Source organism: Candoia aspera, chromosome 5, assembly GCF_035149785.1.
Source record: "Candoia aspera isolate rCanAsp1 chromosome 5, rCanAsp1.hap2, whole genome shotgun sequence".
In the NCBI taxonomy this organism is placed as follows: Eukaryota; Metazoa; Chordata; class Lepidosauria; order Squamata; family Boidae; genus Candoia; species Candoia aspera.
In genome coordinates, this window is record NC_086157.1 from 60,926,447 (window position 1) to 60,939,676 (window position 13,230).

Sequence of the window (13,230 nt, forward strand, 5' to 3'; positions counted from 1 at the left end):
CCAAACCAGATCCAAATTTGTCTTGCTTCCAAGCCAAGAAGATCAGCCAGGTTCTACAAATTATGTCAGCTGCAAATTCAAATATACAAAAGTGAGGAATGTCAGCCAGTGGGCAATAAACATGTTTGTATAGTTAATTTTTAACTTGCATTTTAAATATATGTTTCTAATACCAATGAAGTTGAAATTGAAAAGCATGTTTAATTTTTAAAATCCCAGTTATTTCTGTGTAGTTAACATGATACACTGCAACACAAAACATGATGGTTATAATTTAATCCTATGGGTAGACAAAATAATCATGGAAGTACCTGACACCAGAATTTGTCTTCCAGAGAATGTTTATTTTAGTTTGTCCAGTACGTCTATTCTAGTCAGTGATTATTTTAAATTATTTACTATGCGACATTTCCAAACTTTTCCTGTAGCCCCTAGTAAAGTATGACTTAGAAGCAGAGTGGGCTAACAACTCAGGAACAGCAAAATACTCCATATGAGTCCAAGGGAAAAAATCCCTGTGAGATTTGGGGGGAGGAAAGGAGAAATAAAGAAATATAGGTAGTGCTTGCTCATCGACTGCCACATGCAGCAACCATTTGAATTTACAACAGTGCTAAAAATAACTTTGCCACCAATCCTCACATTTACGACCATCACAGCATCCTACAGCCACATGATCACCATTCACATGCTTCCCAACCAGCTTAAGAAAAGCAGAGTTAATAGAGTAGGTGGAAGTAAATTTATAAGTCGCAGTCACATGATTTTTCACTTAGCAACCGCAGTGCTTTGCATAACAGCCAAAGGGAACTTAAGGTTGTAAGCCCATTGCGGTCACATGATTTTCTGCTTCGCAACTGCAGCATTTAGCGACCAAGTTGCTGGACCCAATTATGGTCATTAAGTGAGGACTACCTGTAATGGAACCAGGGATATAAACATGGATAATTGTGAGGAACAGAGGCCATGGTAACAATTCAAGGAATTTATCATTTAGCAGGTAACGTTTACATAAAACATTATCAATTTGTAGCCTGCTAAACTTTATTCCCCCCACCCAAGTCCTGCTGTGCTGCCTCATCATGGTGGGGGAGGTGTTCCTGGGAGGGATGAATGAATGTCAGGAGCATATGCCAGGAGGATATATTCCCAGCAGGGTCATCGAAGGCATAAAGATAATCAGCAGGCAGGCACCTATAGGAAGATTCTGGAGGCAGATGAACACTTTACTGACAATGGCAAAGGAATCAGTTCATACTGCATGAGAAAAGGCAATAGCAAAACACTCCTGTATTTTTACCAAAAAAACCCACATTGACAGAAAATATAAAATGATTGACAATATTGTGCCATATGATGGGCCTCTCAGATCAGATGGCAGTCAACATGCTACTGAAAAAGTGCTGAGAAACTTTCCAGCTACTAATGGTGTTTATGACATGGCTAGATTAAAGCCTTCAGGACATTTAGTTGCTGACGTTGCCATACTGGAAAAGAAAACCTGAAGATACAAAGATAGAATTACATGAAACGTAAGAAGCATGAACACAGGAAAGCTCAACACAGTGACAGATGAAATGAAATGACTACAAATTGACATCCTAAGCATCAGCAAATTGAGATGGACTGGGATCAGATACTTTCATTCAGACGATCACACTGTTTAGTACGCAGGGCATGAAAAACAATTAAGGAACAGCATTGCTTTTATATTTAGGAAGAGTACATCAAGAACAGCAATTGGCTACAATGCAATCAATGACCAAATAATACTGATTAGACTTCGTGGACAACCCTTTAATATGATGATAATTCAAGTTTATGCTCCAACCACCAATGCACAAGAAGAAGAGGTTGATGACTTCTACGATCACGTTCAATTTGAAATCTACAGAACATACAAGCAGTATTTGCTGCTCGTGATGGGAGACTGGCATGCCAAAGTTGGAAATATGAAAGAGGAAAATATAGGAAACTAAAATGAAGCAGGAGGCCAACTGATCAATTTCTGCTATTCCAATTATTTCTTCATAGCTATCATCTTCAAACAACCAAAACAATGCCTCTATACATGGACCTCACCAGAGGGAGCATATAGAAATCAAATTGACCATTACTGCTAAAGGTAGAGGAGATCAATTAAAGCATCAAAGATATGGTGAGGTGCTGACTGTGGAATAGATCATGAACTGCTCATGTGCAAATTCCAAATTAAATTGAAGAAGAAAGCCAGTCAGTTTCCATGATAAGATCTTGAACATATGCCCACCATTTTCAAGGAGAACATCAGGAATTTCTCTGAAGTTCTGAACCTCAATGATAGAGAGCAAGAGGAATTGTGGAATGAACTCAAATAAGTTGTTAATGATGGATATTGAAAAGAGACTGCCAAAAACGAAGAAACAGACGAAAGCAAACTGGATATCAGAACAAACTGTGGAAATTGCCAAGAAGAGAAGTGAAGCCAAAGCTAAGAAAGACAAAAATCTCAGAAAAGTATTTAACAAAGAGTTTCAGAGAGCTGTTAAAAGAGACAAGAAGCAGTATTACAACATCTGTAAAGACACTGAAGATGGAAACAGGCATGGAAAAGCAAGGAAAATCTTTAAAAAGTTCTCTGAACTCAGAAGGTTTCAATCTTGAACTGGTATGCTGAAGAACACCAATGGACAGATAACAAATTCAAAGGAGGTCAAAGGAAGATGGAAGGCGTATACTGAAACACTATACAGTAATGATATCAACATCCAAGATACCTTAGAAGATATTCCTTACTTACAAGAACCTCTAGTACTAGAAGATGAAGCACTCTGGTCATTATCAAATCAGAAGGCTACAGGAACTGATGGAATACCCATGGAAATATGGCAAGCATCAGAAGAAGGATCAGTCATGTTTCTAATGTAGGTGCCAGTTTGCTTCCAGGTCCAGTTCAAGGTGTTGCTTATGACTCTTAAAGCCCTACATGGCATGGGGCCAGGCTACCTGAGGGACCGTCTCATCCCCATAACATAGACCCGTCCCACCCAGTCATGCAGAGAGGGCATGCTACAGACCCCGTCGGTAACGGAATTCCACTTGGTGGGGTCCAGGAAGTGAGCCTTCTCTGCAGTGGCGCCCGCCCTTTGGAACATTCTGCTCCCGGAGATGAGGCAGGCCCCTTTACTCCCGGCCTTCCGGAAGGATCTTAAGACCTGGTTCTGCCGTCTTGCCTGTGATCGGAAGGGCAATAGCTCTTCCTGGGGGTGGCTAGTATCATAGAGTCCTCCCTACCGAATGTAATCTTTGTCACTTGGATTTTATATTTATTTATTTTTATTATGTCGGTTGTGTGCCTTGTAATTTAGTGTTGATGGTTTTAAATGGTTAATTTTATTGTAAACCATCGCCAGGTTTGGGGGAGATGGGTGGTGATAGAAATTTGAATTAATAAATAAATAAATAAATAAATAATCAAGCTTTGCCAGCAAATCTGGAGAATGATGCAGTGGCCAACTAATTGGAAGATGTCAATCTACATTCCAGTATCAAAAAAAAAAAAAAAGGAAACTTAACTGAGTGTGCAAACTATCATACAATAACCTTAATTTCACAAACTGTCAAAATAATGCTTAGGATCATCCAACACATATTAGAGCCCTACATGGAAAAAGAGAAGCCAGATGTTCAAGCTGGCTTTAGAAAAGGCCGAGGAACATGAGGCATTATTGCTGAGGCACACTGGATAATTGAGAAAGCCAAAGAATACCACAAATAAGTCAATATGTGCTTCATTGAGCATAGAAAGGCCTTCGATTGTGTCAATCACGTCAAGCTGTAAAATGTGCTCCCAAAAACAGGAATCCCAGAACACCTCACTGTCCTCATAAGAAACTTATATGCAGGTCAGGAAGCCACAGTATGGGCAAAACATGGCAAAACAGACTAGCTCCAGCTTGGCAAAGGAGTGAGACAAGGCTGTATACCCTCCCTTTATTTATTCAACCTATATGCTGAATACATATTAAAGGAAGCTGGATTGAAAGAGAGAGCATGGTTTTAAAATTGGAGAAAGAAACATGAATAACCTGTGTTATGCTGATGACACTACCCTGATAGCCAAAAAATGCAAAGGATCTGCAAGCCCTAGTACCAAAAGTCAGAGCACAGTGTAAAAATGGGAGTAAAACTAAATATAAGGAAGACTAAACTAATGACAACAGATAGAACAATCAGCCTTAGATTTGACAATGAAGATACAGAAGTGGTGGATAGCTTCTAACTTTTAGGATCAACTCTCAATAACAAAGGAAGAAGCAGTCAAAAATATACTGCAGAGTAGCACTTGGTAGAGCAGCCATGCAGACGCTTGAAAAGATATTCAAATGTCTTGATGTGTCTATATCTAAAAAGATCAGAATTATGCAAGCCATGGTATTCCCTGTAACACTCTACGGAAGCAACTTTGAAGAAGCAGGATAGGAAGAATATTGATGCTTTTGAACTTTGGTGTTGGAGAAGACTCCTGAGAATACCGTAAAGAAAGCAAACCAATGGATCATCGAACAAATCAACCCAGAGTTCTCACTTGAGGCACAAATGACCAGGCTCAAATTATGCTACTTTGCATACACATTATGCAAAGACCTACCTCTCTGGAAAAGGCTCTAATGCTAGGAAAGTTGGAAGGAAAGTGAAGAAGAGGACAACCAGCAGCAAGGTGGGTGGACTCACAGTGGCAGTGAGTTGCACTGTTGGAAGACCTGAAAGACCAGGTTAGGGATAGATTGTCATGAACAAAATCTATCTATGTGGTTGCTAAGAGTCAAAAATGACTTGATGGCATATAATCAATCAATCAAACTTTATTTCTTTAGTTAATACATAAATAATTAATTTCCTATCTAAAGACAAAGAAATGGCTCTGCCACAACTGATAGTCTGTACTGTCTTCCTTTCTAAACATAAGATCATGTAATAAAACTGCAGATCGATCTATTTCCTATGAAATGTGTCTAACAGGATGTAGGAAGTATTTGAATCTGAAACGCCTTCACCACTTTGGATCTAAACACTGCACACCTGTTTTTAATCAACTTTAAAAACCATCAACACCTTCCATCATCATCACTTCCTCTTCTAAATTATTATGTGCAGAACTTCATGTGAGAAACATTCGATGATAATTTACTCAGAATTGAATTAGACTGAGTTCCTTGAGCTTTCAAGTAAGCATGTTTGCCTACCCACTTCATGTCAAGTAAATATATTTAGGATTGATATATTGGACTACAGTGGTTATTTGGTTTATTTTGCAACAGAACATTTTGGAGCTTCAAATATATTGATGAAACTCATAAAGGTATAGTAGTCCTCGGGTTGCGACGGCAACTGGGACTGGAATTGCCATCACTAAGTGAAGCAGTCGTAAAGTGTGATATCACATGATCATGTCACTTAGCAACAGCATTTCTGGTAGTCACAAATGTGGACTGCACGAGTTAAATGAGGAGCTGATGTGACCAAGACTTACAACTTCCTGCCAGCTTCCCCACTGACTTTGCTTGTGGAAAGTCGGCAGGTAACATCACAAATCACAATCATGTGACAACAGGGATACTGCGACAGCCTGAACTAGAAGGACTAACTTTGAACTGTTGCTGAACAGATGGTCATAACCTGAGAACTACATGAACCAGTCCTTGTTTAGCAACTACCTCAGTTAGCAACTGTCTGCAAATACGGTAATAAACAGTAAAAAAATCATTTCACAACCAATGTACACACTTACAACCAAATTTATGTGCATGACAACTATGCACACTGGAATGAGTAATGATGGCATTGCTGCACGAAAGAACTTTATCTAAATTAGACAGTAGCAACCAGTCATCTTCACAGTGTCTCCCTTGTCACATGGTTCACTTAGCAACCATTTTGCTTAGTGACCATTTCTCTGGAACGAACGGCATTCGCTAAGGAGAGACTGTATCCTCAACTTCTAGAACTGTTGGATTGGACCAGATCACAGAATTAACAACATTAATGATGGGCATCAATAATCACATGGTGTCTCTATGGTGGGACAGGAAATCCTAGAGTAGATTCTTAAGACCGTTGCCAAGAAACCAAGCAATCAATGATTTTTTTCTCCATAAAACCTTTATTCAACTCCTGTGGAACACCAATGTCAACAAAGTTTGGGAAACACTGCTCAACTGAGTTCTTTGGAGCCTTCAAGTAAATCACCATAGGATGAAAGCTGCAGATTTGATTACAAGCAAATGCATTTAGGATTGAGGTGTTAACATCTGTTAGAGAAAAGCTTACACTGTCCATTTTTATGTTATCTACTCAAAATTGAGTCCAATTTAGTTGAGAACATCATCCTAATAAATATTATAGGATAGTCTCTTTAATCTCCTTTTCCAACCTATGCTCTCTTAATTATTACTAATAGTTAATAGTATATACTAATACTGCTAATAGTTAATAGTATACTAATTATTATTATTCCTGGTAACCAAAACTGTTGATTAAAACCATGCAAATATAAGAGATACTACTGAAACATACTGCACTTTGCTGCACCTGACCCTTTTCAGCTGTATAATATCATTTCAAAACATAATGGTCCAAATTTGCAGCTTTTCAAATGCAGCCACTGCATAGATGTTTGTAAGGATATTATGATACTAGCAAAGTCCTTTTTTAAGAATCTCTGCTAGAAGTAGCCTCTTCCACTGTTCTTATGCACATTTCAATTTTTTTTAAATATGCCTCAGGCCCTTAAGATAATTTTCCTTTCAGGAATACTGAACTTAATATTTTACCCTCCCTTACCTAGCATCATTACAGTTGCATTTAACTGGAAGGACTTCAGTCTACAGTAAGGCTTTATTACTAATTGTAAGACAATAAAGCACAGAACTCTGACTTCTGAATCAATGGATTAGAGCTAGACTAAGTATAGGAGAGCAGACTGGCATATACCAGGGATGTTCCTCTACTAATGATGAAATTCCTTCATTCCTGGGACCACATACAATTGCTCTATCAGTTTACTTTGCTTACACTGAAATCCTGAAGGCAAGTAAAGTCATTAGTTAAAAGTAATGAATGGTAATTAATTTAGTCTGGCACCAACCCAATAGAAGTATCATCACTGACTTTAGGAGACTTAGGATACAATCACTTCTGTTACAAGTAAGAAAAACTGACAGCAATAACTGTGAAAGTAAAATTGATTCTATAGTGAAGTTGGTTTCTTTTACAGAATTTTGACAGTAAATATTATACTAAGTTTTCAGACTTCAGAATTTAAAAGGTATGATTCTATCAAAGTCTTGTCAGACAACGGAAATATCTTGTTTAACAAACTTTTATTTACTTTCCTAAACCACTTCAAGTTGAGCAACTATTTGTGAAAAATAATTTACCAGTTTCAGAGTTAGCATTGCAAAATCTAGCTTTCAAATTTCCATACTGTTTGTTTACAATTATACTATCTCAAAATAAAATATTCCAAGTTTTAAACATTAAGGCTGCAATCCTATATCCACTTAATAGGAGGTAACTTCACAGAATTCATTCTCCAGATGAAGTGTATTCAACTAACTAGGGTCGTAGAAAATTTTAAACTGCAGTTTATCCTGTTAGTTAGCTACAGCACATTCTTCCACATTAAAGAAAATATTTCTAAATAGAATAGTAATTATGCAAAAACTAAAATACCTGTAAAATTAACTAAATTATTTCTTTGCCAGATATTTTCATACTGAAGTCAAAGTAAATAAATCAAAGTTTATCTCTCTGACCATAAACCTTATAAGTACCAAAAGATAAGTATTATAAATAATTATTCAATATAAAAGCCTAAATCCACACCACACCAATTAGGCTGTCAAGCTAACTTTTAAACTAACACAAGAATAGTAGCCATTTGTTATTTTTTTAAAATAATATTTAGACTACAGTCTTATATTTCCAGAATTGTCAGATTTCCTCCTGCAAGTTATTAGAGAAACAGGTGCAATCTCAAATGGGGAAATCCAGCTCTAAAAACTATCTGCTAGAGTTCTTCAAATTGGAGCATTCTAAGAGAGATTTTAGGATTGCCCTGCTTGAATGCAACATTACAAATTTACTGGAGAATAAACTTCTCTGCTTACAATGAAATTTACTTCTGAAGAAACAAATATAGGATTGTTGTATTAACATTCAATATAAATCATGCACTTTTATGGGGTGGGGGAAAGCACCACTGAATTCAATAGGAATTACTTTCTGAGTAAATAATCTGAATTCCTGATTTAAACATACAGTTTTCTTTGAAAATCTACCATATAAAAATGGTAACTTCTGTATTTCATCTGGTCTAGTAAGAGAACAACACTGAACACTTAACTTAGTCTTACACATATCTGATAATTACTTAGATATCACATCTTTCAAAAAGAAAAATATTTCTTACAGTATCTGCATAAAAAGGCAGGGATGAAATCTAATAGTAATATCTCCTCATCACTGGACTCCAGGCAGTTTACAATCATAAACTAATGGAACAAAGTAAGATATAGGTAACAAATCTTTTAATATGCAAGTAATTCATCATGCATGTAATAAATAACCAATTGAAAAGCAACTTTTCTTCTAGCAAAGTTGGTTAGGCAATTTAACAAGAACTGAGTTATTACTTACATTTCACTCTGACATGCCTTGTTTTACTTGCTTTAAAACAACACCAAAGCATTTTTGCCTGATAAAGTAGAACAATCTTACTAATGCTCCACAGAAAGATAGTCTAGGTTTTATACTATAAAAATACAATCCTATATTACATTTTTGAGTTAGCACATAGAACTCAACTTCAATTTACCTCTAATACATGTAGACAAGATTGTGAAGTTAGCTCGCAATTCCACATACAATACTAAGAAGTAACATGCACTTTTAAAAAGTTTGACTTATTTCTAGTAAGCACACATAAAATTATAATACACTGATTCTACATTCTAGTAGCAAAACCTTTAACTTTTCTTCCTGCACTTCTGCAAAATAAATACTTAGAAAATTTAGAAATCAACTTTAGTTGAAAATCGTACAAAGCTAAGTTGAATAAACTGATAATCTTATGAAAAATCTATTTAATAATGTATACAATATTTAGGACTGTGCAAGATGAATCAATCTCAAAGTAATGGCACTGATCTTGAGAATTACAATACCTATAATTTTCAATACTGCATGCCACTGAGATAGCACTTGCAGAAGTATAATTAAGTCAACATTCAGATTTAAAATACTGAAATGCACAGAATTTTATACCACAAGACATTTACTACAATAAAGCTTACATTTTCCAACCATAATGTTCAGAGGAACACCAGTTCCTGGGCTTCTTTTTAACAATATAATGTACCTAATCCTAAAATTTTATTTGCAAGCAAATGTAATATAGGATGTCATAAAATGTTTCTTGTGCCAGAGTAATACATTATTTAGAATGAAAATTACATACATACAATTGTTTGGAACTGAGATTTAATCTTTCTGACATGGCCTAAATCAATTATCTTTACTGCTCTCCCATAGTCCTGATCAGTTACTATGAAGTTACACACAGAAACAGGTTCAATTTTTGTTCTAATAAAAGAATTTATCAGCTGATTTGGAAATCAAGATATATCCAAGTCCTATATGTACAGGATTATTCAGACATAAATCTCATTCATTTCAACAGGATTTGCTCCTTAATAAGTATATCCTTACATAGGAATCTTATGTGGAATCCAGGGATAGAATTCATATAAAACTAGACAGTATGTAGTTATGCAAATCCATTGAGTACTGATTTATAGTTTACAGAAGATAAACTATACTTCGTGTTTTCTGGTAAGTTAATGAAAGCATAATGAATAACCCACTCTCCATGGACAAATAATCTGATACAGATTTGATTGGAATGTCCAGTCTTATTATAGAGTTCTGTAGAAATGCTTACTTCTGAGTAGGTGCAGTTCAAAATAAAATGTAATTTAAAAATCAATTGAATACATTTATTCTAGTAAAGTTATCTTTTTTAGCTGATATTTGATACAAAATCTATTTTATTTTTAGTTCTTGTATTAAATTAAAACATCCCCTTGACAAGACCCTACAATATGTACATACTGCAATGACCCTAGATGGATAGAAATACAAGACGTGCCGTGATTACACTGGACTCTTACACCAGTCACCTAGGAGGTTAACAGACAAGGACCTACAATCGTCTCTTCTTATAACAGGTACTAACTCAAACCTGCAGATTTTCTGCCTACCTGCCCGAGAGGTTGCGGAAAAAACAGAACTTCCTCCTCCACCTCGGGCCAGGTAAGCGCAACGGCGAGTTACCAGGACCAATCCATTATCCAGGTAGGAAAGGGCTTCAGCGTCACCTTCACAACTTAGAACAGAACTTCGCTGCGGAACTAATCGGGAATAAAAGGATACAAGAAACCGGTGTCTCCTTTTCCCTCCACTAGGTCGGCCTCCTCGTTTGCCTAACCACCGAAGCGGCCCAGGCTCCCTCTTCAAGATGGCAGCGGCCCCTCTCTCCCAATGCCATTGAGCCGGCGGCCCCACTGCTACAGGCCCTACCACTTACCCGTGTATCGGGGCGGTGGCCGCCTCTGGTTACTGTCCGGGCTGCCGCAGTTGTCCTGTCCTGAGCAAGGCCTCCTTTCTCAGGATGCAGGAGGAGAGTGAATGGCAGCAGCGGCGGGTGGGTTCAGTTCATTACCCTCCTCAGCTAGCGGCCCAGCCCAGCAGCCTCTCCGCAGTCTTTCCCACCCGGCTTGTTCCACTTCGCCCGATACACTCGGGCCCCGTGCAGAAGGGACCAGGGCCTTGGCCCCGAAGCGGAGCCAATCGCGCACCTCCCTCTCTGGGAGGAGGGCAGCCCGGCCCGGCGGGAGGATCCGCGGCGTTTCCTGGCCGGGCAGATTTTCTATCGCTCACAAAATGGCGCGCGTTCCAAACCTGCGCAGCGAGCGGCAGCGGGGCCCGGGCAGAGCTCGGCGGTGGCGACTTCAGCTGCTGCTTGAGCCCAGGCCAGGGACAGCGGAGAGAGTCAGAGCGGCGCGGGCGAAAGGGGAGCGCGGCGCAGCGCCGAACAGAGCCCCCGGGAACTCACTCGCGCCCCCTCCCTGCCTGCTTGCTGCCAGCCAGCCGCCTTCTCTCCTCCCCTTCTGAGCGCCGCCGCCGAGCCGGCTTCTCAGGAACTGCGCTCCGGATCACTTCAGTCCACACACACACGCGCACCCGAAGTCGCCCCGCTTCGTCTCGGTGCAACTGCCCAAAGGGAAGATACCCCTTCGCCACCGAAACCCGAAGGAAAACTAATCCACGTAAAGTTATAATTCGGGCGGGAAGAAAAATTATTTTTTAAAAAAGCCCAACTGACAAAATGGCGACCAGAAGAGCCTGTTACTATAGCAACTGTCAATCACTCCATAAGAGTCCCGCCCATGCCAGGCGGGAATCTGTGCTGAGGGAGAGGAGAGAAAGGCATGGCCGAAGGCGGAGCTTGGTCGCCTTGGCGACTGCTGCTTCATTCCTTTTCCAACCCTGTGATATTATACATTCCGAGAAACGGGTTCCTTTCGTTGTAGTTAGCGCTTGCTGGAAGAACGCTTTCGCTTGTTGCGATCATCTGGCTGGATTTCTTTCGGGAACGGAGCTGAAAGGGGAGTCAACCTTTTTAATATTAATCTGGGAAGAATGTTCCAAGGTTAGATCGAGGTCCCTGAATCTGTTCCGTACAAGGAGTAGCTGCTACCTGTATTCTTCTGCGGTTGGATTTGGATGTGGATCTAGTTTGGTGGGAAGCAGTCGAAATACATCCTCAGGCACAAATATCCGTCGTACGTGTAGCTCAGGTCCAGCGCTGGAGATTGCAGTGTTTTCTGTATGTACGACTACCACCTAGGTAAATCCAGCATGCGGGATTGCATCCCACTACAACCTATACGATGTTCATGATTATCAGTTTTTGTTCTACAAACACATGATTGCTTGGCCCTAGGATGCTTAAGGAACTCTATATTTTTGCTGGAGACTAATATAATTTCTGTTACAAGTTTCTGGTTTGTTGCAAAAGATCAACTGACCATGGTGCAAAACTCGAATGTCTGGAAAATGCATCAGTAATTCTAACTGGCAATTCATTAATCACTGAACTTTTCATTTTTATATGCAAATAATTGTATAGACTTATATCTTTGGAGCACACAGCTTTTATTAACAAAAGTTAACAAATTTGAACTGTAATTGTCATTAGCCACAGCCAGCACGGCCAATGGTGTGACAAGTTTTGAAAGTACAGTCTGGAGGGCTACATTTCTCATTTCTGCTTTAATTAGGTTGCCTAATTTATTGTATTTCTATATTGCTGACTTAACAAAGAGTCCCTGCAGTTTACTAAAAGCTAAATATAAAATCATAAAAACATGTCCCCCCCAAAAACCAGCTTCTGACAAGGTTCCCCAAAAAATGTTAGGGTGGGCATCATTTGAATCTTCAGAGGTAAGTTCTTCTATAATATCAGAGGAGATCTAGAAAAATTGAGCTTTAAACCAGACTCCTCTTATCTCATCTGTGGCGGGGAGGGGGGAGAGACTCTCAGCATCCCCTTTCAGAACAGATGGGTTGGTTCTACCTGAAAGAGGCAATCTTATAGATGCTCAGAGGTCAAGCCATAAAGTGATTTATAGGTTGAAACAAGCACCTTGCATTGTACTCAGAAGCATTATGGTAGCCAATGCAGGTTTCACAAAACCAGTGATATAGGGCACCCACTAATAGATGGGCTGTTGCATTCTGCACCAGCTGTGGCTTCCTGGTAGTCTTCAGTTTAAGTCCAATTTAAAGCACATTGCACTAGTCAGCTTCAGAGGCGAAGATATATGTGATACATCAAAGCATGTTTCAAGAAGAGCCACAGCTGGCAGTCTAGGAGTCAGGATGACCGCCCAGTTGTGGACTTGTTCCTTTGTGAGGTGTGCTTCCCCATCCTGAGTTAGCATTTTGGCAGGCAAAGTGCTAGAACTTTCTGAACTAACACCATCTTTGTCTTGCAGGGATTCAGAGTTTTGAGAAGTAAATGTGTATGTTGAAGTCCTAGAGGAAGAACTCAAAAAACAGCCCAATGGTGACCAACAATATAGACTGATTACAGAATGCTGACTGATTACATTATTGAGGGAGGAA

At 39.1% G+C, this 13,230-nt stretch overlaps 1 protein-coding gene across 1 annotated transcript in view; it reads right to left on the minus strand.

Moving 5' to 3' along the window:
• Positions 1-10,724, minus strand: part of DYRK1A (dual specificity tyrosine phosphorylation regulated kinase 1A) — a 142,753-nt gene extending 132,029 nt beyond the window's left edge. Inside the window, exon 1 of the mRNA XM_063305360.1 lies at positions 10,628-10,724. The gene's annotated coding sequence lies outside the window, so the exon portion shown is untranslated. The remainder of the gene's footprint in view (positions 1-10,627) is intronic.
• Between the last annotated feature and the right edge of the window lie 2,506 nt (positions 10,725-13,230).